This window comes from Haematobia irritans, chromosome 1 (genome assembly GCF_050003625.1).
Source record: "Haematobia irritans isolate KBUSLIRL chromosome 1, ASM5000362v1, whole genome shotgun sequence".
NCBI lineage: Eukaryota > Metazoa > Arthropoda > Insecta > Diptera > Muscidae > Haematobia > Haematobia irritans.
This window is the reverse complement of record NC_134397.1, coordinates 265,870,338-265,877,584: the sequence shown is the minus strand read 5'-3', so window position 1 is coordinate 265,877,584 and position 7,247 is coordinate 265,870,338. Positions and strand designations below refer to the sequence as shown.

The 7,247-nt window shown below is 32.4% G+C and overlaps 1 long non-coding RNA gene across 1 annotated transcript; it reads left to right on the top strand.

Annotated features, from left to right (window-relative positions):
- Nucleotides 1-2,707: 2,707 nt before the first annotated feature.
- On the top strand, nt 2,708-3,119 carry LOC142219708 (uncharacterized). Its single transcript, XR_012717717.1, has 2 exons — nt 2,708-2,808; nt 2,871-3,119. It is a non-coding gene; the product is annotated as an uncharacterized LOC142219708 (long non-coding RNA).
- Nucleotides 3,120-7,247: the final 4,128 nt, after the last annotated feature.

Genomic DNA, 7,247 nt, shown 5'->3' with positions numbered 1-7,247 from the left:
TTTGCCATTTCATATAAAATTTTTGGTCTAATACTATTTAAACGGTTGTATAAATTTTGCAACCTTTAGCCACCGATGTAAATCGGGCGAAAGCCCGATCGATTTCAATCAAATTTGGTACACTTACCGATACTATTAAACATACTCCTGGTGCAAAATTTGAAGCAAGTCCGTGCAAAACTCTGGCTTTTGAAGTCATATAAGTTCAAATCGGACGAAGGATATATATGGGAGCTATATCTAAATCTGAATCGATTTCAATCAAACTTGATACACTTTCCGATACTATTAAACATACTCCTGCTGCAAAATTTGAAGCAAGTCAGGCTTTTGAGGCCATATAAGTCCCCTACGGGAAATCGTTGCAAATTACTACTGACGGACATATAACAGGACTGGCACCGGTGCTCCAAATTTTAAATAGTCATAATTTATTGATTTCCATATTCGCTTGAAATTAAAATCTTATTGGATATACACATTTAGTGAAATACGATTATCAGAATAATCTGTTGTCCAACATAGTTCGATAGTTTATCACTTCTGATGCGATTCGTGCCAAAAAGGAAACAGATTCTCAATAGTTTGTCCGAGACTGGAGTCTATAAAGTGCTCCTACTAAATTGTCCCAGGACGTGTCCTTTGTAATGAGTCCAATACATGTCCTAAAGTATAAATTTACCCCGTCAATGACAAACCAATGTTAAAGTGACCGGTCCCTTCCATACGTTTTGACCAGAATTGGGACTGGTCCATACACACCAGGGACTACTCCTGTACCGGTCCTGTGGATGATCCATTTCCCGTAGGGTCCAAATCGGACGAAAGATATATATGGGAGCTATATCTAAATCTGAACAGATTCAAATCAAATTTACCAAGCCTTGGTAGAATATCAATACTGCTCTCTACACCCAAAGAAAAGTAGATTTCTAAAATCAAGTTTCAAATTCTTATTTTTTAGCCTGAATTCGTACTTAAAATTTTAAGTACGTAAATACTAAGTTATACTCATATTAAGTACAGAATATGCTTACTTGTGCTATTCAATTACCTAAGGTTTGATTGAATCTTGTTTTGAGTTAAAACAAAAAAATTGTTACTTAATTCGTCTGTGAGAGTTAATTCGTCTGCTGAGAGCACAAAAGAGTTTTTTCTCCTCGATGCTCTCATCGAACCCCCCAGCATCCCGTGTGTATGTGCTTACTGTTTGGCTTGCATTTGATTTGCTATATTAATAAAAAAAGAATAATAAAAAATATTTTAAAAATATATGAACCTATTTTTATTTTATGGGAATTAAGGGCACATTGAGATAAAACAAGTACAAGTTAGACTAAAATCAAGCGCATAAAAATTAGTATTGAATACGATTCGGGATTAAATCAAGAACAGATCGTTCTTGAAACAAGCACATTATATTCAAGAATAAAAAATATTGATCCAAGCTCTGATTCCGATTAAAAAACGGCTCAAGTTAAGTTTAAATGTGGATTGAATCAAGTACATATTAAGATTAAATACAGCTTCACTACACACAAAAAATTATCACCAACATTTTTTCAATTAAGCACTTAATTGAATTTGGAAACGGATTCAATTAATATGTTAATTGATTCAATTAATTATTTAATCAAATCCGAATAAAAACCAATTAAAAAAATGATTGATATTTGTTACGTTTCCAATTAAAATATTAATTGATTCAATCAATTTGTTAATCAATTCGGAAATAATTTTCAATTACAAACGTGATTGAAATTTTTTCCGTTTCCAATTACACATGTGATTGATCCAATCACTTTTGTGATTGAAATTGAATAATTTTGAGCAATGGAAAGAGCGAAAAGAGAACAAGAGAATGGGTATTTATTCAACAATGTATGATGGAGAGATCAGTCTGTGGAAGTAACTCGTAACGAACGGTTGGTTTTTTGTTTTTCGCGTAAATTGAAAAACATGATTGGCGACATTCTGTCTGCTGCATTCAATATGTGTGCATAAATATTTTGAACGCAACAACAAATCATAGCAAAGGGTTGAAATAAATAAAGTGTGCAACAACAAACGACCACGTGGTAAAGGTTTGAAAAAAATATATGAGAGAACGCATTTGAAATTACCTGTGTTTGTGTTTTGTGGTATTGTAAAAATGGAAAACAATCTACGTTTATTGAAGGTAAGAAATTGTGAAATGTGAATACGGGTTTCCATTGAAGCCTGTTTACATTAAACGGACTAAAATAATATATTTTTTTATTCATTTCTTTTAGCGACCAATTTTATTTTGTGAAATTGACCAATCACTTGACCATCAACTCCATCATTTTATCAAATATATAAGAATATGTTTGCAACAAAAAAGTGGGTACCGTCTTGATCTTTTAAAATTATAAATTTTTTTCACTCTTAGTTTTCTTAAAACCAAGAGCAGTATATCTGATATATAAACTAATGAGCTGAATTATGTAATGGTAAAAAAGTTCTTTCTTTTGGATTTAAAAACATGAAAAATATCCCAAAATAATAAAAATATGTATTTTCCATTTATATTTCTTTCTATTTCCAGAATTTACAAAGTATCATCAATATAATACCAAATACTACACTGTTTTCCCATTATTATTGTCTTTCATTGGTTCAAATTTTAATAGACGATTTCAATGTGTGGATTTTGGAAAGGAATTGTTACTAAAATTAAATTACCGAGCTCCTAATACACCTTTTTATGCTAAAAGACTACAAATACAAAAGAAGATTATAAATCTGTAACCTGGAACTAAGAATTGAACTTGATATTCTATGCAGGTAATGTTTAACAAAATTAATTTTTATTTGAACAAAATTAAATTCAAATTATTCTAATTTAGCTTACAGGCTGCTGAATTATTGGAAATCTAGGCGCATCTACATATTAGAAGGAACATGCTAACATGGTTATTATTATAAGGAAGATAATGATTTATATAATTTATTTTTTCACCCTATAGTTGTTATTGATAGTAATTGTATTAGTAAGTTATGTTAGAACAAAACACAAATAACAAGAACCAAATTTATTTGTCTATTGCATAATTCAAAAAATAATAAAATATTGAATATGTTTTATAAGAAACAAATATTTTCTTTTATTTCAAATAAAACTAAATACGATTTTGGGGTCGCAATATATAAATTTTTTGATCGAAATTTATAACCAATTTCAATTAATTATTTAATTGAATGAATCAAATAGTTGATTGATTTTTGTCGCGAAATTAATTAAAATTTTAATTGATTCAATTAAAACTGTGATTGAATTTTATGTTAAAAATCAATCACGTTTTTAATTGATTCAATCACACAATTAATTGATTCCGTGACAAAAGTCAATTAAATTTTTAATTGAAAATCGTGTTGGTTTTCAATCAAAAGGGGTGATTGATACTATCATTTTCATGATTGAAGACATTTCAATTAAAAAAATGATTGAATCCGCGATTTTCGTGATTGAAATCAAATTTTTTTTTTGTGTGTAGGCTTGAATCAAGCACTTCCCGTACTCAAAGGAAGCACAAACACGATTGAAAAATTCTAAAATTGAGAAATCTGTACTTACTATTTTCGGGATTAAATTAAGAATTTTCTTCTTGGATTTAGAAAATCCGTACTTACCGTACTTTTGACACCGCTGCGGCTTGAATCAAGAAAATTTTTCTCCATTTATTTTTTGGGTGTATGCAAAATTTCAAGAAAATCGGTAGTAAACTTTGGCCTCTGTGGTCATATGAGTCTAAATCGGACGAAAGATATATATGGGAGCCATATCTAAAACTGAACCGATTTGGCTGAATTTTGCAAGTTTTTCGAGACTCATAAAATATTCGGATGTACGGAATTTGAAGAAAATCGGTTGATAAACACGCCAACTATGACCAGATCGGGAATAAATATATATGGCAGCTATATCTAAATCTGAACCGATTTTCTCCAAAATCAATAGGGATCGTATTTGAGCCGAAATAGGACCCTATACCAAATTTTAGGACAATCGGACTAAAACTGCGAGCTGTACTTTGCACACAAAAAAACATCAACAGACAGACAGACAGACAGACGGACATCGCTAAATCGACTCTAAGACGATCGGTATACTAAACGATGGGTCTCAGACTTTTCCTTCTTGTCGTTACATACAAATGCACAAATTTATTATACCCTGTACCACAGTAGTGGTAAAGGGTATAAAAACTGTGGAGGGTATATACGATACAACCCAAATGACAGACATTTTCTCTCCTACGTTATCACTTGAGTTTTTTTTATCAAGTATTTTTTGTTGGTGGTTACAATCTCTATGTTGTTGGTTCGGCTGTTGTTACTACTGCAGCAATGGTTATCGTCGTTGTCTAGACCTTATATAAATCTTACTGTTGTTGTTGTTGTGTATTGCAAACGCGTTGCAAATTGCTTTGCAATTAGTTTTTCATTAAATTAAAACGCGTTGCAATTTTTGTTACCATATTAAGATTTTTAATAGCAAAAATCTTTAGATTGAGTTTGCTTGATATTGCAGTTGTTGTTGCAGCTACCATTGGTTTTTTGTTGTTGCAAGTGATTATTTTTTCGCCTTAAAGTGAAAACGATTTCACAATTACCAATGATGTGTAACTCTAAAGCAAAATTGTTTTTATTTCCCCCCGAAAACATCTGTCCTGTAGACCATATGGAGAGGGTAAAAGCCCAACGAAGTAGACTCTCCTTCCCCAGCTTCCAATTTGGATTCATCCATTCACACTGTTATAATGAACAACGGTTCATGTAATTATACGCTAGAGTCTATTATATATCGTCCATGCTGCGAAATGCCTATAGTGAGGAGTTATGCCTCCACATTGTCATCGATCGAACGATTGTTCGATATATCGATGGGATGTCGGCTGACCAGCCAGTCAGTCACTCAAACAACAGTCAACCAACCTGCCAGTTATTTAGCCAACCAGCCAGCCAGATCGGCAACCAACCAACCAGGCCGTTCAAGTTTTGATTTCATAACTATTTGGTGTTGTTTGTCATTTAATTAATACCAAATTAGTTGAATTCTTTTATTGTTGCTGAGATTACTGCTGCCGCTACTACAGTTTGTCGTTTTCATCACAAAAAATAACGAAAATTGTTTTTTTTTTATTTTTTTAATTTGTTATGATCGTTTTTTGTTTCTCGAGTTTTTTTTATTGATTCCAAACTTTGTTATGTTAGTCAATCTGGCGGCAAAGCAAATTTTTTCTTAACAAAAATTCGTGGTGGTTTAATTTTTGGATATCTGTCTCAGTTCTTTTTTTTTATTGGAACTACCACTAAAGGTATTTAAATGGTTTCCAAATTAAACGTGTTTTCTTTGCTCCTCATTTGGTTTTTATTGCCATTGTCGTCTTGTTCGTTCCATAACGCCCACGGTTCGACCCACCGCATACAGAAGAAATATTTTTAGTTCGTGTGACACTTTTTTGTCAAACCAAAAAATAAAACAAACAAAACACACGCATACAACAACAACATAATAACTTTGTCACCAAATTGTTTAAATACGAATAAAAGTTAAAATGTAGAATGCACTACAGAGTATATGGGTGTGCAAATAGAATCCAAAAACTCAAGGACCATTTAAAAATTGGTGATGCCAAGCATTTTTATTGGTAGTAAAATTCCACCTGCTGTGAAGGCCTAAAATTCCTCAAACACACAATGAGAGAAATAAACCATACAGAAAAAATATCATTGTTTGTTAATTCTAATTTTAAATTAATTTAAAAAATTAATTAAATAAAACAAATTAAAAAAATAATTAATTCAATTAATTTTTTGAATTAAAACAAGTAAGGAAAGTCTAAAGTCGGGCGGGACCGACTATATTATACCCTGCACCACTTTGTATTTAGATCTAAATTTTCGATACCATATCACATCCGTCAAATGTGTTGGGGGCTATATATAAAGGTTTGTCCCAAATACATACATTTAAATATCACTCGATCTGGACAGAATTTGATAGACTTCTACAAAATCTATAGACTCAAAATTTAAGTCGGCTAATGCACTAGGGTGGAACACAATGTTAGTAAAAAAAATATGGGAAACGTTTAAATCAGAAGCAATTTTAAGGAAACTTCGAAAAAGTTTATTTATGATTTATCGCTCGATAAATATGTATTAGAAGTTTAGGAAAATTAGAGTCATTTTTACAACTTTTCGACTAAGCAGTGGCGATTTTACAAGGAAAATGTTGGTATTTTGACCATTTTTGTCGAAATCAGAAAAACATATATATAAGAGCTATATGAACCGATTTCAGCCAAATTTGGTACACATAGCAACAATGCTAATTCTACTCCCTGTGCAAAATTTCAACTAAATCGGAGTTAAAAATTGGCCTCTGTGGTCATATGAGTGTAAATCGGGCGAAAGCTATATATGGGAGCTATATCTAAATCTGAACCGATTTCAACCAAATTTAGCACGCATAGCAACAATGCTAATTCTTCTCCCTGTGCAAAATTTCAACCAAATTGAAGTAAAACTCTGGCTTCTGGGACCGGATTAGTCCATATCGGGCGAAAGATATATATGGGAGCTATATCTAAATCTGAACCGATTTCAAAAAAATTTGCCACACTTGACTATAGTACTAAGTGTTCTTCTTGTGCAAAATTTTAAGCAAATTAGGGTAAAACTCTGGCTTCTGGGGCCATATAAGTCCATATCGGGCGAAATATATATATGGGAGCTATATCTAAATCTGAACCGATTTCTTCCAAAATCAATAGGGATCTATTATGAGCCAAAACACATACTTGTGCCAAATTTTAAGTCGATTGGACTAAAACTGCGACCTAGACTTTGATTACAAAAATGTGTTCACGGACAGACGGACATGGCTATATCGACTTAGGAGCCCACCCTGAGCATTTTTGCCAAAGACACCATGTGTCTATCTCGTCTCCTTCTGGGTGTTGCAAACATATGCACTAACTTATAATACCCTGTTCCACAGTGTGGAGCAGGGTATAAAAATAATCACGGAAATTAGTTGGATCAATTATTTTTATACCCACCACCATAGGATGGGGGTATATTAACTTTGTCATTCCGTTTGTAACACATCCAAATATTGCTCTAAGACCCCATAAAGTATATATATTCTGGGTCGTGGTGAAATTCTGAGTCGATCTGAGCATGTCCGTCCGTCCGTCCGTTGAAATCACGCTAAC